Source organism: Ovis canadensis, chromosome 1 (genome assembly GCF_042477335.2).
Source record: "Ovis canadensis isolate MfBH-ARS-UI-01 breed Bighorn chromosome 1, ARS-UI_OviCan_v2, whole genome shotgun sequence".
Taxonomy (NCBI): domain Eukaryota; kingdom Metazoa; phylum Chordata; class Mammalia; order Artiodactyla; family Bovidae; genus Ovis; species Ovis canadensis.
Genome location: NC_091245.1, coordinates 41,350,470 through 41,367,645, shown reverse-complemented (window position 1 = coordinate 41,367,645; position 17,176 = coordinate 41,350,470). Strand labels below are relative to the sequence as shown.

The following is a 17,176-nucleotide window of genomic DNA, read 5'->3' as shown; positions in this document are numbered from 1 at the left end:
CCTGCTGGAAGGTTGGTGTTAGGTGATTGCTGAGGGCACGGTAGGGTGAGTACTGGAGTGGGCATCTTTGCCTAATTTGGAGTCAGGAACCTTGTTAGTGATGAGCAGAGGACTTTTGGTAACAGTCACAAAGGGACTCAGTCTCCTTCGGAGGTGACCTTCGTTCTGGACTCTGCTTTTGTGGCCTTGATACAAGGTCTCACACCTATGGCCTTGGGGTAGGACTGAACAATTTTGACAAAAGAAAGGAACACTGTTAGAAGTTAAGTTGGGGAAACTTCCCTGGCAATTTAGCGGTTAAGAGTCCAGAATTCCACTGAAGGGGGCCCAGGTTCTATCCCTAGTCAGAGAACTAAGATCCACATGCCGCGCAGTACAGCCAAAAAAAAGTTAAGCAAGGCTCTTTCTTCCCTTCTAGACTCTCCCATCCTTGCGTTAACCAGGTTAACTGAATACTCCTCATTCCCTCTACCTTGTCCTCACCAGGCCTCCCCACTCCCCGCCGTGGCTTCTTCTCTCATAGGTTTCACCATGGAATCCTCTAGCCGTCCAGACAGCTGCGGCTCCTCCAACTTCAGCTTTTGCTTTGCTGGAGTCAGGGAATCTGGAACTGCACTACTCCCTGAATCCACTAAGCACTCTAGGCTCCTGCCCTCACCATCCTCAGATCCCAGACTTTCAGTCTTCTGATTTACTAATGTAGCCTCTGCCACTGCATGAGGACTGCAGATTTCCTATTTATGTGTGAATTCCCCTCTGCACTGAGAGCTCTTTTCTTAACTTCTATCTACTTGTTTGGGTCTTCACATCCTACTTAGCCCTCGCTGGAATCCCAACTCTGTCACTAGTTGTGAAATCTGAAGAAGTAACCTAAGCTTTCTGAATCTCCACTTTTTTTTTCTTTTGTTTAATTCAATATTTTTTCAAATATTATAATGTTTATTTTCAATGCTTAAGATTCATGCTTCTCTTCCCCTGTGATCAATAGAATAAACAGAGATAATAAACAGTTTTTCTGTGTGACTTACAATGGGAATTGAACCTGCAACCTATGCTTCATTAAGAGAAAGATGCTATAGTGAATTGGAGAAGGAAATGGCAACCCACTCCAGTATTCTTGCCTGGGAATCCTGCGGACAGAGGGGCCTGGTAGGCTGCTGTCCGTGGGGTCGCATGGAGTCGGACACGACTGAAGTGACTTAGCAGCAGCAGCTATAGTGAACAACCAACTTAAACACAAAGAACAATAAAGAAGAGAGAGCAAAGGGAGGAGAGAAAGAGGAGTCAGGGAGAGAGGAACTAAGAAAGGAGGAGGGAGGGATGGAGGGCAAGAGGGAGGAACAAAGAAAGAGAAAGGAAGGAAGGAAGGAAAAGAGTCACCATTTTCTGCATCTTCTCAAGATGGACGTGAGGACAAAATGAGTATGATTGATAGATGCGGGTATGGCTATAGATAAGGATACAGGTAAAGACACAGAGATATTTATGAAACATTAGTTCCCTTCTCTGCCTGCCTTTCCCTCATCTCAGCTTTGGGTGTCACAGTCGTTGCTTCCAGCCTCCTTGCATCTCCATGAAAGCATGACTTTCCCATACTGCAAGCAGGTAGTTTGCTGCTGCTACTGCTAAGTTGCTTCAGTTGTGTCCAACTCTGTGTGACCCCACAGATGGCAGCCTACCGGGCTCCTCTGTCTCTGGAATTCTCCAGGCAAGAACACTGGTGTGGGTTGCCATTTCCTTCTCCAGTGCATGAGAGTGAAAAGCGAAAGTGAAGTCGTTCAGTTGTGTTCAACTCTTCGTGATCCCATGGACTGCAGCCCACCAGGCTCCTCTGTCCATGGGATTTTCCAGGCAAGAGTACTGGAGTGGGGTGCCATTGCCTTCTCAAAGCAGGTAGGTTAGGGGATCCCAGAAGAAAGGGAACCAGACATCACTTTCTTGACATAAGAGAACCCATCTTGGGACTTCCCTGGTGACAGCAGATAAAAATTCGCCTGCCAGTGCAGGGCATGCAGGTTTAATCCCTGGTCTAGGAAGATTTCACATGCCCCAGAGCAACTAAACCCATGTGTCACAACTTCTGATCCTGTGCTCTAGAGCCCACGAGTCACAATTACTGAGCCTGTGTGCTGCAACTACTCGAGCCTGCACACCTAGAGCCGACGCCCTGGAACAAGAGAGGCCACCACAATGAGAAGCTGCACACCGCAGTGAAGATTAGCCGCTGCTCACCACAACTAAAGAAAGCCCGCATGCAGCAACAAAGACCAGTGCAACCAAAAACTAACTAATTAATTAAAAGATGCTTGCTTGTTGGAAGAAAAGGTATTACAGACCTAGACAGCATATTAAAAAGCAGAGATATCACTTTGCTGACAAAGATCTGTCTATTCAAATCTATGGTTTTTCCAGTAGTCATGTATGCATGTGAGAGTTGGACCATAAAGAGAGCTGAGCGCCAAAGAATTGATGCTTTTGAACTGTGGTGTTGGAGAAGACTCTTGAGAGTCCCCTGGACTGCAAGAAGATCAAACCAATCAATCCTAAAGGAAATCAGTCCTGAGTATTCATTGGAAGGACTGATGGTGAAGCTGAAACTCCAATACTTTGGCCACCTGATGCGAAGAGCTGACTCATTTGAAAAGACCCTGATGATGGGAAAGATTGAAGGCAGGAGGAGAAGGGGATGAAAAAGGATGAGATGGTGGGATGGCATTACCAACTCTATGGACGTGAGTTTGAGCAAGCTCCAGGAGTTGGTGATGGACAGGGAAGCTTGGTGTACTGCAGTCCATGGTGTCTCAAAGAGTGAGACACCACTGAGCAACTGAACTGAACTGAATTAATTAATTAATTTTTAAAAACTTTTAAAAAGAGAGAGAACCCATTTTGGCTTAAGCCATTTTGGATCTAAGCCTGGCCATAATGCTCATCCTTGAACAGGTCTCAGTAAGTAGTGATCGTAAGAGAAGCAAGGGAATGCTGCAACAAGGGAGGAGCAGTCAAGAGACAATAATGTGGCCTTGGGGTGGAGTTCTGGATCCTTAAAGGATATACATAGGAATATATTTTGGAACAGGAACTAAGGCCACCCTCCAGGTCGAGGATGGAATGATGTTGACCCGACTTCAATCAACTAAAGCATGGATTCTGTTGACTTTTGCCCCAATTCTGAATTCTCCTCTATGCAAAGCCCTTCATGAATATGCTTAAACCTTCTCCATTCTGCTGTTGGGGCAACAGTACCTCGGGGAAGATCCCTGGTGTTCTCTTACTCCCTGTAAGTCATAATAAATCCTTCCTGCTCCTAATCTTTGGCTTGGTTGTGAAACCTGTAACTCAGACTGGGACTTGAACCCACCGACTTTTAACTGAGATAACACCTGGTCTCAGGACTTAATGAATTTCAGGTTCTTGAGGTCTTATCGAAGAAAGAATCCCATGAAAGACAAGATGATAAGAGGTGGATTTATACAGAGAAAAACACACTCCAGAGTATGGGCTATCTCAGAAGGTGAGAGTGGCCCCAGGGCACAGGGCTGTTAGTTTTTATAGGGGTGGGTAATGGGAAATGGCAACCCACTTCAGTGTTCTTGCCTGGAGAATCCCAGGGACCGGGGAGCCTGGTGGGCTACCGTCTGTGGGCTACCGTCTATGCGGTCACACAGAGTCAGAGACACAACTGAAATGACCTAGCAGCAGCAGCAATCTTTGATGCTGGGGGAGATTGAAGGCAAAAGGAGACGGGGGCAGCAAAGGATAAGATAGTTAGCATTATAGACTCAATGGATATGAATTTGAGCAAACTCTGGGAGACAGTGAAGGACAGCGAAGCCTGGTGTGCTGAAGTCCATAGAGTCACAAGAGATGGACACAACTAAGTGACTGAACAATAACAACAGTTTCATAGGTTAATGAGTGGCAGGAGTATTCCAGATATTTGGGGGAAGGGATAACAATTGTCAGGAATTGGGCCTCTGCACACTCTTTGATCTTTATGGTCAGCCCTGGAACTGTCATGGCACTTGTGGGTGTGTTATTTAGCATACTGGTGCGTTCCAATGAGTGACGAGTGTATCCTGAGGCTCAAGGTTTAGTGGAAGTTGACTTGTCTCCCATCTTGGACCTATTTGTCATTGTCCACTGTTGTAGACCACTTTATGTTGTGTCCTTGGGCTATGTCACTCTTTTAAAAGTTGTGCCCTCCCCCCTTCCCTCTTGGTTCAGTTGTGTCCATTGGGTCAACACCCACCAAGAGGTGAACCCAGTCTTTGGTAACAATACCCTCAAAACCAGTTCTGGGTGTCCACTAGTCCCATGCCATCCCTTTTCCCTCACTTCCCTCCCCACCTGTGCACTGGGGTCCCTGCTTCCACCGCAGCAGAGCCAGCATCATTCCCAACAGTCATACCTGCTTGGATCATCTTTTCTTCTTCCTGTCTTCTTTCCATCCCCAAACTCATACTCCCCAAGCATCCTTGGTACTCAGAGTCCAGTCTGAGGGCCAGCAGCAGTATCACCTGGAACTTGTCAGGAATGCAGAATGAAGAGCCCCCACCCCAGACCTGCTGAAATAGTTACTGCATCTAGTAAGGTCCCCAGGTGATCCATAAATGCACTACAGTTTGAAAAGCACTGCACTAGATTATTCTTAAGGCTTAACTCAAAGTCATCACTTCTGTGAAAATGTTATTGATCCTTCCGTCCAACTTATCCACATACCTCTATACAAGCACTGTTATTTACTCCCTCCTCCATGCTCCCATCTACCTGCTGGTCATCCATCCATCCATACCTCCATCCATCTTGGAATCTGCAAACATTTACTAAGGGCTTACCATGGCAAGACCTCTCCTCACTGATGGGGATAAAAGTAAATTACATGTCCCTTTCTCTCAGAGAGCACAGTCCTACAGAGACAATAACTAGTCTACAGGCAATTACAAGATATTGCCATTGCCCCATTGTGTGTGCTCGGTCGTGTCCAATTCTTTATGACCCCATGGACTATAGCCCACCAGGCTCCTCTCTCCATGGGATTTCCTAGGCAAGAATACTGGAGTGGGTTTCCGTTTCCTCCTCCAGGGTATCTTCCTGATCCAGGGATCAAACCCGAGTCTCCTGCATTGGCAGGAAGATTCTTCACCACTGAGTCACCTAGGAAGCCCAGAGGATATTGATAAGTGCTATCTATTCAGCAGTTACAAATATGTTTGCTGGAATTAGGGTTTGAGCTAGAGTTTAAGGAGTGCAAAAGAGGAACACCTCACTCAGCCAATGAGGTTAGGAAGACTAATCAGAGATGATGACATCCAATCTGAATGCCAGTCCTGTAAGTCTCAACCTACACACGCTTTCTTCTCCAGGAAGCCTTCTCTGATGTCTCTCTATTAGGTTAGGGACTTTTGATTTATGTTCTATCCCTACAGGAATAAGCCAGCCAAAATGCCCAGAAAACACTCCCAGCCCTGGGAACAACAAATGCAAAATCTGTGGGATAAAAACATCATGGAGGGACTTCCCTGGTGGTCTAGTGATAAAGACTCCATGCATTCACTGCAGGGACACAGGTTCAATCTCAGGTCAGGGAGCTAAGATCCCACATGACAAGCTGCCCAACCAAAAAATAAATGAATAAAATCTAAAAAACCATTGTGGAGCATGTGGTATATGTTTAAATATGTTAACACATCCCCTGCATGGCAAAGACTTCTATTCTTATCTGTTTCCCCTACACATCTATGAGTGCCCAAAGAGTAGGACTATGAGTTGTTGACCTCTGTATTTCCAGCCCTCAGCACAGTGCCTGGCATGTAGTAGGCGTTCAATAAGTAAGACAGGACAGCAACAAGAAGATAGGTTTAGAGAGGGATTTCTTCTGGGTTTAGCTCATTGTCCTTCAAACTGGTATCTTGGACTCCCTTCTAGAGCAGTAGGATAAGACTATTGGGGAAAATGGTTTTTTTTAATTAAGGAAGAAACTACAGACTGTGGGAGGTATATGAGTCCTATGTAAGCTAAAATTATCATTAAAAATCTCATTCAAATGGCCAAGAGTGGAGGAAGCGTTTTAGAGGTGGTTGAATAGTAAAGCATAAGCACATGCTTTTGGCTTCATTGACTCACCAGTTTTAAGTCCAAGGGCACATATGTCCTTCACTGAAGACTCGTGTATGTGACTTAGTTACAGCCGCTGTGTTATCTTTCTTCTGCATACGGTGCAGAGGTGTCTGCTGCTTCTACTCCTTGCTGAGAAGGGAGCCAGACGTCAACTGACTTGTTCTGGTTACGCAAGCCAAGTTGGGAGAGTCTTAACTCTCACTCTGTTTTTCAAATTCTATTGGGATAATGAACTTTAGAGTCAAGCAGATATTAAATGTCTGGTTTGACCTGAATTATAGTTACACATATGTACCATACTTTTCAGATTATAGTATAGTCATTTATAACACTGACTCTGGAGCCAGACTGGGTTTGAATCTCAGCTCTACCTTTAAAAGCCATGTGTCTTGAGGCAAGACACGGTCTCTGCTTCAGTTTTCCCATCTGTAAAATGGGTATAATAACTATACCTCTGTCCTAGGATTAAATGAGCTAATATTAATATAGTGCTTAGCATAGTTTCTGGGACACAACAAGGACTATATCAATGTTGGTTAAACAAAACAAAAATACAGCTGACTGTAATATTTATTACAATTCTAATAAATTAGTTATTGTGTTTATATTTAACACTGTCTTTCTCTAGCTTCTGAGGGCATATGAGGGCCATGATGGCTTTTTTTTTCTTTTTAAAATTTTTGTTGGTGTAGAGTTGATTTACAATGTTGTGCTAGTTTCAGGTGTAAAACAAAGTGAATCAGTGAATTCCCATATTGGCCATTACAGAGTATTGAATAGAGTTCCCTGCACCATACAGCAGTTCCTTGCTAGTCATCTATTTTATACATAGAAGTTAGTTGTTCAGTTGTGTCCAACTTTGCGACCCTATGGAATATAGCCCACCAGGCTGCCCTGTCCATGGAATTCTCCAGGCAAGAATACTGAAGCGGGTAGCCATTCCCTTCTCCAGGGGCTCTTTCCAACCCAGGGGTTGAACCTGGGTCTCCTACATTCTTTACCATCTGAGCCACCAGGGAAGCTTTGTCTTATAAATAGCAGTATGTATATGGTCAATCCTGGCCTTTTTCTTCGTAGTATCTGCAGCGTTGGCAGGCCACCTGGCACAGAGTGTCTGATGGATACTATTACATAGGGTAAGTTCTCCACCTCTTTCTCACTCCATCTCCCCAGCTCAAGAAACTACTATGACTCCCTGTTGCTTACTGCACCAAATCCAGTGTCTCAGCTTGAATTCCAGACCTAGGTAACCTGGACACAGTTGGTCTCTCTGTCTCATGCATTCTCAACAAGAGTAATATCACCCCCATGGGGGCAAATATTGGTTCTTGGGGGTCCAAAAAATGTTGCTCTTTGTATGTATATAATGTATAAACAGACCTATAGTATATAGCAGATAGCCAAATATCTGTGGTATTGAGATTTCATTGGAGGGCGATTAGGAAAAATGCCTGAAAATGTTCCTGGGCTATAATGAAAAAAAGAAACATTGATCTAGCCCATTTCTCGCCACAGAAAGAACACTCACAGCATGGCGGGTGGAGGAAACCGCTTTCTCCTCTTCGGTTCTCAGTTTGCAAGGGGGTAAAGTGAGGAAGATCAGCCTGTGACCCCTGAGGCCCTTCCCGGCCCTGGCAGTTCACGACCCCAAGAATCGGATGCTCACCAAGCCCATACATACATACTCACCTAGAGCCTCTGCCCCCTGGGGAAGTGACTTTAATTCCCACCCACTGGTCATATCATCCTCTTCCTTGCAACACAGGCTCCCAGAATCTGTCTTCTCCTCCTCCCACTTTTAAAAAAAATATGTATTTATTTTCATGTATTAGTTGTGGCATGCAGGATCTATTTCTCTGACCAGCGACGGAACCTGGGCCCCCTGCTTTGGGAGAGCAGAGACTTAGCCACTGGACCACCGGAGTAGTTCTCCTCCCACTTCTGAGCCCCCACTTCCTTCACATGAAGCATCTCCTGGTACCATTCCCCCCTCCAATCCAGATAGTGCTGGCCTGGGTGTGTGGACTAGGATGTGAGTAAAGGACAGCTCCTCAGAGCCTGAGGAGATGAGGTTTCCAGCTGGCCCCAGCACGGTGCTTGGCATGAGATCAATGCTTAATAAGTATTCGCTAAGTGAAGAACGTTGAATGAATGAATGATTTGTCTGTATCTCTGCCTTTTTCGCTTCTCCATCCCCTTTCACAATGTCCAAAGCAGCAAAAAACTTGCCCGACAGGGAGGGTTGTCCTTGTTTGGGTTTCCTCAGAAGCAGACCATGAGACACAGATGGGAATGCAAGTGGTCTGGTTGAAAGGCGACTCTGAGGGACACTGGTAGAGGAATGGGAAATGAGACAGGGAAGAAGCAGACGGCCACAACTGTTGTGATATTAAGTCACCACTACGGACAAACAGTGCTTGATTTGGCTGGAGAGCTCTGGGAGTCAGTGTAGTTACCCTACAAGAGAGGAAGGAGCTGGGGTGCCTATCCACCAAATTCCATTAGAGGACAGTAGAGAGCTGTTCCCAGGGGGCATGAACTCCCTGGAAGTCCCAGTCTGCAGCAGGTGAGGGCACCGAGGTCACCAGCATCTGGAGAAACCTGTGCTTGTACGCTCAGTCGTGTCTGACTCTTTGCAACCCCATGGTGGCCCACTAGACTCCTCTGTCCACGGGATTCTCCAGCCAAGAATATTGGAGTGGGTTGCCATGCCCTCCTCCAGGGGATCTTCCTGACCCAGGGATTGAACCCGAGTTTCCCGTTCTGGCAGGCAGATTGTTTACCACTGAGCCACCTGGGAAGCCACCTGGCTTCCTCTGGAGAGCGCCCTCTGCCAAAGAAACCCAGGCACTGACAGTTGATTTTCAGGCCAGAACCAGGAAAGCAGTTAAAGCCAAGAGATGGGGGTGGTGGGGGTAGGGGTGAATGCCTACAACATTACTCCAGGGAAGCAGGCAAGGAGTGGGAGAGAAACAAGTGCTCAAAACCTTTCCTTCTCCCCTTCTCAGGGGCCTAAAAACAAGCCATATTGTTTTTAGGGATACAAGGGATATTCCCTTGTATTTGTAAAACACCTGGCACTTCCTGAGTCTCCTTTCACTTATCACACCAATCCTAAGGGGATTCCCCTGCCATGTTGCACAATGTCCATCTCTAGATGGGGTTCCTAGAGTTACAAAATGTCCTGCTTGAGAGCCGAGCAGGGCAGGGAGAGGTGATGGGCAAGTCTCCACTGGACCTTAGCCACCCTTTCAGGAGGGACAAAGATGAGTGAGAAAATAAGCACAGGCCAGAGCTCTCTTCTCTGCCCCCAACGGTGGTATGTTAAGTGTTGAACCTGGGTGTCTCTTTCCCCAGGCTGCTCTGTGTGCAACTCTATGAGCAAAGTCAGAGGCAAGCAAATAGCTCAGCTTGACCCTCTGACAACCCCATCCCACCTGGACTTGGGAGGAAAAGGCCCTGAACTTTAGACTCGACTCTGCCACTAACGTCCTGTAAAGCTGGAGCCAAGCCATTCAGCCTCTCGACCCTCGTTTGCCAGAAGCAGAAAATGGTTCAACTTTCCCGTTGCCACCGAGAAAGAAGGTCTGAGGAGGTATTTTTACAGACTGTAAGGTGCTTATAAAAATATAAGATATTATCCTGTTGTCCTTAATAATGCCTCCTATCTCTGAACTCCTAGTGTGCTTCAGTCAGAATCACACAATCACACTCACATATTCTCCCATCGTTCCATCTTGAAGGACCTGCTGTTCCCTACAGGTGCTGTGTTCTTTCTTGTCTCCAGCGGTTCCCTCTCCTTCTGCTCACATTGACTCCTGGTTACCTCCTACAAATCTTTGAGGACTCCGCTGCAGTGATGCTTGTCTAGATACTGTCTCCTGACCCCCCACCCTGCCTACCCGCCCTCTGCAATCTGAAGAGGAAGTCCCACCTCTGGGCGCCATGCCTCCTGGGCACCCCTCTGTGGCTTCATGCTTTCTTTGTTTCCTTGAACGTTCCTCAAAGCAGGGAGACTATTAGTCTACCAGGGCGGCTGTAACAAAATACCACATGCTAGCGGGCTTAAACAACAGAAGTTAATTTTCTCACCAGTCTGGAGGCCAAGATGAAGCTGTCAGCAACGCTGGTTTCTTCTCTCCCTGGTTTGCAGTTGGCCACCGCCTTGCATCTTCACATGGTCCTCCCTCTGTCCATTATATGTCTGTGTCCTAATTTCTTTCTTTGTAGGACAACAGTCATACATGTCCCCAAGGACCCCATTTTAACATAATCACCTCCTTAAAGATCCTATGTCCAAATACAGTTACATTCTGAGGTGTGGGGATTAGGGCTTCAACATATGAATTGGGAGGCACACAACGAACCCATAAGAAACCTCACTTTTATATTCCTATGTACAACTCTGGGCTGACACATCAAAAGTGCCCCCAACGCGCTTCTGAGTCACCGAGTGAATGAATGAACAGGTATGTACTGTACATGTTTTCCAACCAGCACATCAGCTACTTTAGGACAATGAAAGAACACTAGCCTTGGGACTGGGGGGACCTGGATTATTCTTCTTTGCTTTGTGTCAATATAGAAGGTGATCTTTTTAGCAGCAACATCAAAAGATGCCCCTTTGGCACTTCCCTGGTGGTCCAGTAGCTTAAGACTCTGTGCTCCCAATTCAGGGGGCTTAGATTCAATCCCTGGTCAAGGAACAGTTGCGTGCTGCAGCTAAAGATTCTGCATGCCACAAGAAGACTGAAGATCCCACATGCTGCAACTAAGACCTGACGCAGCTAAATAAATAAAAAAGAAATATTTAAAAAATTAGCGATAAAGATGCCCCTTTACCTGGGGATGTAACATGCCTGTTCCACTTCTAAAGCAATCGGAGATTGAGAGCACTCATTATTCACAATGCCTAGAGCATTTGCCAAATTCAAGATTTCTATAATTTCAACCTAAGAAAATGCCATCTGCTGCACAGAAACTGATTGTTGGCCACCCTTTATGTGCTGCACTCTCTTCCAGTGAGAAACCACATTTCCCTGAAGGGTGAGTGGTTCTTCCGGAGCCGCTTAGTAGTCACTGGAGAATCTATTGTCTTACCTAGCGCAGCTTGATAAGTCATCAGTGTTGATTCAAACAAATGTTTCAGACACACTAATTACAGCATTTTGGCCTTGGAAGGCACCTTAGAAATCATGGGCCATGAAACTTTAGACTCAAGTTTAAATCCTGCCTTCTTGGATAAACTAAGTTTTTCTCATCTGTCAAACAGGTGGAGTAACATTTCACAGACTTATTTGGAGTATTGAATAGGATAATGAGTATATGAATATATAGTGTCTTGTACCTAACAGGACAGAGTAACTCTTAGTATTAGTTTTCTTCCCCTCTCTGTTTTACAGATAGGTAAATCAAGACCCAAAGGAGGAAAAAGCCCTAAGCTAATCACCAGCTTTTTAAAAAAATATAATTTTGTTTTTTATTTATTTTTTATTGTGCTGGATCTTTGTTGCTTCGAGGGCTTATATCTAGTTGTGGCAAGCAGGGGCTGTTTTCAAGTTATGGTGCTCAGGGTTCTCATTGTGGTGGTTTAGAACCACAACCTCCTGATTAGATTTCCAGCTCCTTTCCAGTCCGGTCTCCTTTCTGACATCAGAATTCTCTTTCTAGAACAGAGATCTGATCTTGTCACTACTATGCTCAAAAATTCTGCAAGTTTTTTGATTTGTATAGGATGAAGTACTCTTAACCACAAAAAAAGCAAAAGTATATTTTTAAATGCAGGTACACATCTGCCAGATCATATATATATATATATACACACACACACACATATATAATATATACTAATATAGTTTTCCAGGGCTGCTCTAACAGATGCCAAAGAGTGATTTAACAAAAGCTGAAAATTCAAGATCAAGGTGTTGGTTTCTCCTGAGGCCCCTCCCCTTGGTCTACAGATGGCTGCCTTCAAGCTGTGATCTCCATGTGGTCCTTCCTCTGTGTGGTCATGTTCCTACTGTTTCTTCTTGTGTCCAAATCTCCTCTTACTAAAAGGACACATGTTAGGCTTTCCCTCGTGGTCCAGTGGTTAAGAATCCATCTGCCAGTGTTGGCGACACAGGTTCACTTCCCGGTCCGAGAAGATCCTACATGCCACGGAGCAGCCAAGCCTGGGTGCTGCAACTGCTGAACCTGAGCTCTGGAGCCTGAGAGCCACAACTTCTGAGCCCACACGCTGCAGTTACTGAAGCCCAAGCACCCTAGAGCCTGTGCTTGGCAACAAGAGAAGCCACCGCAATGAGAAGCCTGAGCGTCGCCACTAGACAAAGCCAGCGACAAGCATCAGTGAAGATCCAGTATAGCAAAAAGAAAACTAAAAAAAAGCACACATGTCAGATCAGATCAAGGTCCACTCTAACAGCCTATTTTAACTTAATCATCTTTTTCTTTTTAAATCACCTCTTTAAAGGCCCTATTTTCAATTCTAGTCACATTCTGGGGTACTGAGGGCTAAAGATTCCATATATGAACTCGGGGAGGAATACAATTCAGCCTGCAACAATATACGTGCATTCAGTTCAGTTCAGTCGCTCAGTTGTGTCCGACTCTTTGCGACCCCATGAATCACAGCACGCCAGGCCTCCTTGTCCATCACCAACTCCCAGAGTTCACTCAGACTCACGGCCATCAAGTCCGTGATGCCATCCAGCCATCTCAACCTCGGTCATCCCCTTCTCCTCTTGCCCCCAATCCCTCCCAGCATCAGAGTCTTTTCCAGTGAGTCAACTCTTCACATGAAGTGGCCAAAGTACTGGAGTTTCAGCTTTAGCATCATTCCTTCCAAAGAACACCCAGGACTGATCTCCTTTAGAATGGACTGGTTGGATCTCCTTGCAGTCCAAGGGACTCTCAAGAGTCTTCTCCAACACCACAGTTCAAAAGCATCAATTCTTCGGTGCTCAGCCTTCTCCACAGTCCAACTCTCACATCCATACGTGACCACTGGAAAAACCATAGCCTTGACTAGACGGACCTTTGTTGACAAAGTAATGTCTCTGCTTTTTAATATGCTGTCTAGGCTGGTCATAACTTTCCTTCCAAGGAGTAAGCGTCTTTTAATTTCATGGCTGCAATCACCATCTGCAGTGATTTTGGAGCCCAGAAAAATTAAGTCTGACACTGTTTCCACTGTTTCCCCTTCTATTTCCCATGAAGTGATGGGACCAGATGCCATGATTTTCGTTTTCTGAATGTTGAGCTTTAAGCCAACTTTCTCACTCTCGTCTTTCATTTTCATCAAGAGGCTTTTTAGTTCCTCTTCGCTTTCTGCCATAAGGGTGGTGTCATCTGCATATCAGAGGTTATTGATATTTCTCCCGGGAACAAGATATATTTTTAAAGTCAGTTTCCTGTCTCCATCACTAGACTTTATACTCTTTGAGGGCAAGAAACGTGTTCAATCACACCGTAAGCACTTAGTAAAAGCTAGCTAGATGAGTGAGTCTGCCATTCTGCGTGATGGCACGGCTGACGGTCACACACATGCATAGACCTAAAGCATGAGTTTGCCTTAGCCCCATGTTTTTCCAAAACATGTAAAACATTCACCAACCCAACCTGACTCCAAGCCAAAGAGAGGAAAGAAGTCTTTTTGTGATGAGGTCCCTGGACCCTCAGTTCTACCCTTTTGAGGGTAGAGTGCTTAAAGTAAAATACAGCTTTGGAAGTTGACTGCTCCACCGCCTTCAGTCCACACTCTTTCCTCTAAGCCACTCTGCCATCTGTCTCTAGCGCTGGGAACTTTTCAGTCCAGTCTCAGGATGTGTTAAAAAATGTGCAAGAATGGTCTGTCTTTGAGAAATGTACATGACATTTGACAAACAAGGGGATGGGGAATATTTTATGTTTGTGACTGAAAGAGAAAACACAAAATTGCTAATAATTGCCTTTGGGAGGTGATTTTATGGATGATTTTTGCTTTAGTCCCTAGAATAGGTTGTGTAAATTTTATACAAAAGCCATATTTGACTTTTATAATTGAAAATAAAGATACAATAAAATCCCATCTTGGTGTGGCCATAAAATTTTTGCGTAAAATGTGAGGCCTTGGTATTCTGAGGCTACTGAAATGACCAGGGCAAACCACATCAGCCAGTCAGGGGATTTGGGGAGATTTGATGCCATTCACATCTTTCCCTGCCCGGGCTGCGGTTTGGCACTTCCTACTGGTGGTGGACCACAGCGGCAATTCATAGACTCTTCCAACTGGTTGACTGACCCTCATAATGTAAACTCAACACTGAGGACACTGGGCACCCTTGCAAAATGGAGCTCCCTGTCTCCCAATATACACCTCATCAGAGGAGAGGTGGGGAGATGTTCTGAGAAGTGGTAGACAGGGTCAGTTGCCTCATATCTGAATTTGCGTAGTTGGTGGGGAGTCATGATCTTGGTAAGTTGTGGCAAGCACAGAGGTTCATCACCCAGATCTGCCTTCAAGAAAGAAGAGGCTGCTTGGTTGCATGGAGTTCTGTTAGCTGACAGCCTCCAGTTAGCATCTTCAGGATCTGTCTCGGGATAATCTTGTGAGCTTAAGGACATGCTGCTCCTTTTCAGCAGCCCCTGGCCAACCCCTTCAGCATGGTGGGAGACTAAGCCTGGTAGTTTTTGCCCAATGGGGACCTCTTCTGAGGGACAGTCTTGGTTCTAGAGCTTCCCAGCCGGTCATCCGACACACTTTCAGATCAGGCTCTGAGGCTTTTCCTGCACAGTTCTGCTTCTTCCCCTCTGTTATCTTTTACAAATGTTATCTCTGACAAACCTCTTGCACTCCCAACTACAGCTCAATGAACCCTATAGAGACAGTTTTATACACACACATACACACACACGTAAACACATATAGGGATCCATGAGTCTGAATAACACATGAGACATCCATGCTACATGGAAGAACCTGCTAACACTTGCTAAGTATCTACTCTGTGCACGAGCATTGTTCCTGCCCTCAACCAAGCAGTGCCTAATGAAGGAGACAGAGAGGAAACTAAATCGACAAAATAGATTGTGATATCTTGTGTGATACATGCATGCTTCTAATTGTTCAAGTACATAGAAACCTCTAATGAGTTCCCAGTGTTCTCCCAATGAGAACAACTGTTTTCTTTAGCTGAGTGAACATTCCTTTTGCAACCTTATCGTTTTGCTTTGCCAAATCTTTTGCTACTGACACAACAGAGTTAAACTTGAATGCATATACAATGGGGAAATTCTAATAAATTCTAAATTGGGGTCTTGGATCAATGAATCCCTGAATAACAGAGTTGATTATACAGTCCTTTGTATTCCAGTTTCTGGTGTTTTATTGGTCTTGGCTCTGAAATGACTGATGATCAGCAGATCTAATAATGACAGTAAAGACTGAAGTCCAAAAATAATAAGACTTAAGCCACAGTCACATTAAAGCCGGTAATAATAAGTCTCTAAGTTCAGTTCAGTTCAGTTCCGTCACTCAGTCATGTCTGACTCTTTGCAACCCCATGGACTGCAGTATACCAAGCTTTCCTGCCCATCACCAATTCCTAGAGCTTACTCAAACTCATGTCTATTGAGTTGGTGATGCCATCCAACCATCTCATTCCCTGTGGTCCCCTTCTCCTCCTGCCTTCAATCATTTCCAGCATCAGGGTCTTTTCAAATGAGTCAGTTCTTCGCATCAGATGGCCAAAGTATTGGAGTTTCAGCTTCAGCATCAGTCCTTGCAATGAATATTCAGGACTGATTGCCTTAAGGTGGACTGGTTGGATTTCCTTGCAGTCCAAGGGACTCTCAAGAGTCTTCTCCAACATCACAGTTCAAAAGCATCAATTCTTCAGCACTCAAGCTTTCTTTATAATCCAACTCTCACATCCAGACATTACTACTAGAAAAACCAAAGCTTTGACTAGATGGACCTTTGTTGGCAAAGTAATGTCTCTGCTTCTTAATATGCTGTCTACGTTGGTCATAACTTTTCTTCCAAGGAGCAAGTGTCTTTTAATTTCAGGGCTGCAGTCACCATCTACAGTGATTTTGGAGCCCCAAAAAATAAAGTCTCTCACTGTCTCCATTGTTTCCCCATCTATTTGCCATGAAGAGATGAGACCAGATGCCATGATCTTACTTTTCTGAATGTTGAGTTTTAAGCCAACTTTTTCACTCTCCTCTTTCACTTTCATCAAGAGGCTCTTTTAGTTCTCCGCTTTTAGCCATAAGTGTGGTGTCATCTGCATATCTGAAGTTATTGGTATTTCTCCCAACAATCTTGATTCCAGCTTGTGCTTCATCCAGTCCAGCATTTCTCACGATGTACTCTGCTGCTGCTGCTAAGTCGCTTCAGTCGTGTCCGACTCTGTGCAACCCCAGAGACGGCAGCCCACCAGGCCCCCCCGTCCCTGGGATTCTCCAGGTAAGAACACTGGAGTGGGTTGCCATTTCCTTCTCCAATGCATGAAAGTGAAAAGTGAAAGTGAAATCGCTCAGTCATGTCCGACTCCTAGCGACCCCACGGACTGCAGCCTACCAGGCTCCTCCGTCCATGGGATTTTCCAGGCAAGAGTACTGAAGTGGGGTGCCATTGCCTTCTCCAGATGTACTCTGTATATCAGTTAAATAAACAGGGTGACAATATACAGCCTTGACGTACTCCTTTCCTGATCTGGAACCAGTCTATTGTTCCATGTCCAGTTCTAACTGTTGCTTCCTGACCTGCATACAGATTTCTCGAGAGGCAGATCAGGGGGTCTGGTAGTCCCATCTCTTGAAGAATTTTCCACAGTTTGTTGTGATCCACACAGTCAAAGGCTTTGGCATAGTCAATAAAGCAGTAATTGATGTTTTTTTGGAACTCTCTTGCATTTTTGATGATCCAGTTGGTGTTGGCAATTTATCTCTGGTTCCTCTGCTTTTTCTAAAACAAGCTTGAACATCTGGAAGTTCATGGTTCATGTACTGTTGAAGCCTGGCTTAGAAAATTTTGAGCATTACTTTGCTAGTATGTGAGAGGAGTGCAGTT

At 45.2% G+C, this 17,176-nt stretch overlaps 1 protein-coding gene across 6 annotated transcripts in view; it reads left to right on the top strand.

The window, feature by feature from the left end:
* LOC138442441 (cytochrome b-c1 complex subunit 9) overlaps positions 1–17,176 on the top strand; it is a 35,658-nt gene that overhangs the window by 15,653 nt on the left and 2,829 nt on the right. For 2 of the 6 annotated variants that reach the window (XM_069593809.1, XM_069593802.1), the window contains 2 exons: positions 9,478–9,715; positions 16,437–16,570. The exons of 1 other annotated variant lie outside the window; for it this stretch is intronic. The gene's annotated coding sequence lies outside the window, so the exon portion shown is untranslated. Of the gene's footprint in view, positions 1–2,097; positions 3,312–9,477; positions 9,716–16,436; positions 16,571–17,176 lie in introns of those variants that run through there. 3 more of the 6 variants (XM_069593818.1, XM_069593786.1, XR_011257694.1) reach the window with 2 other exon arrangements.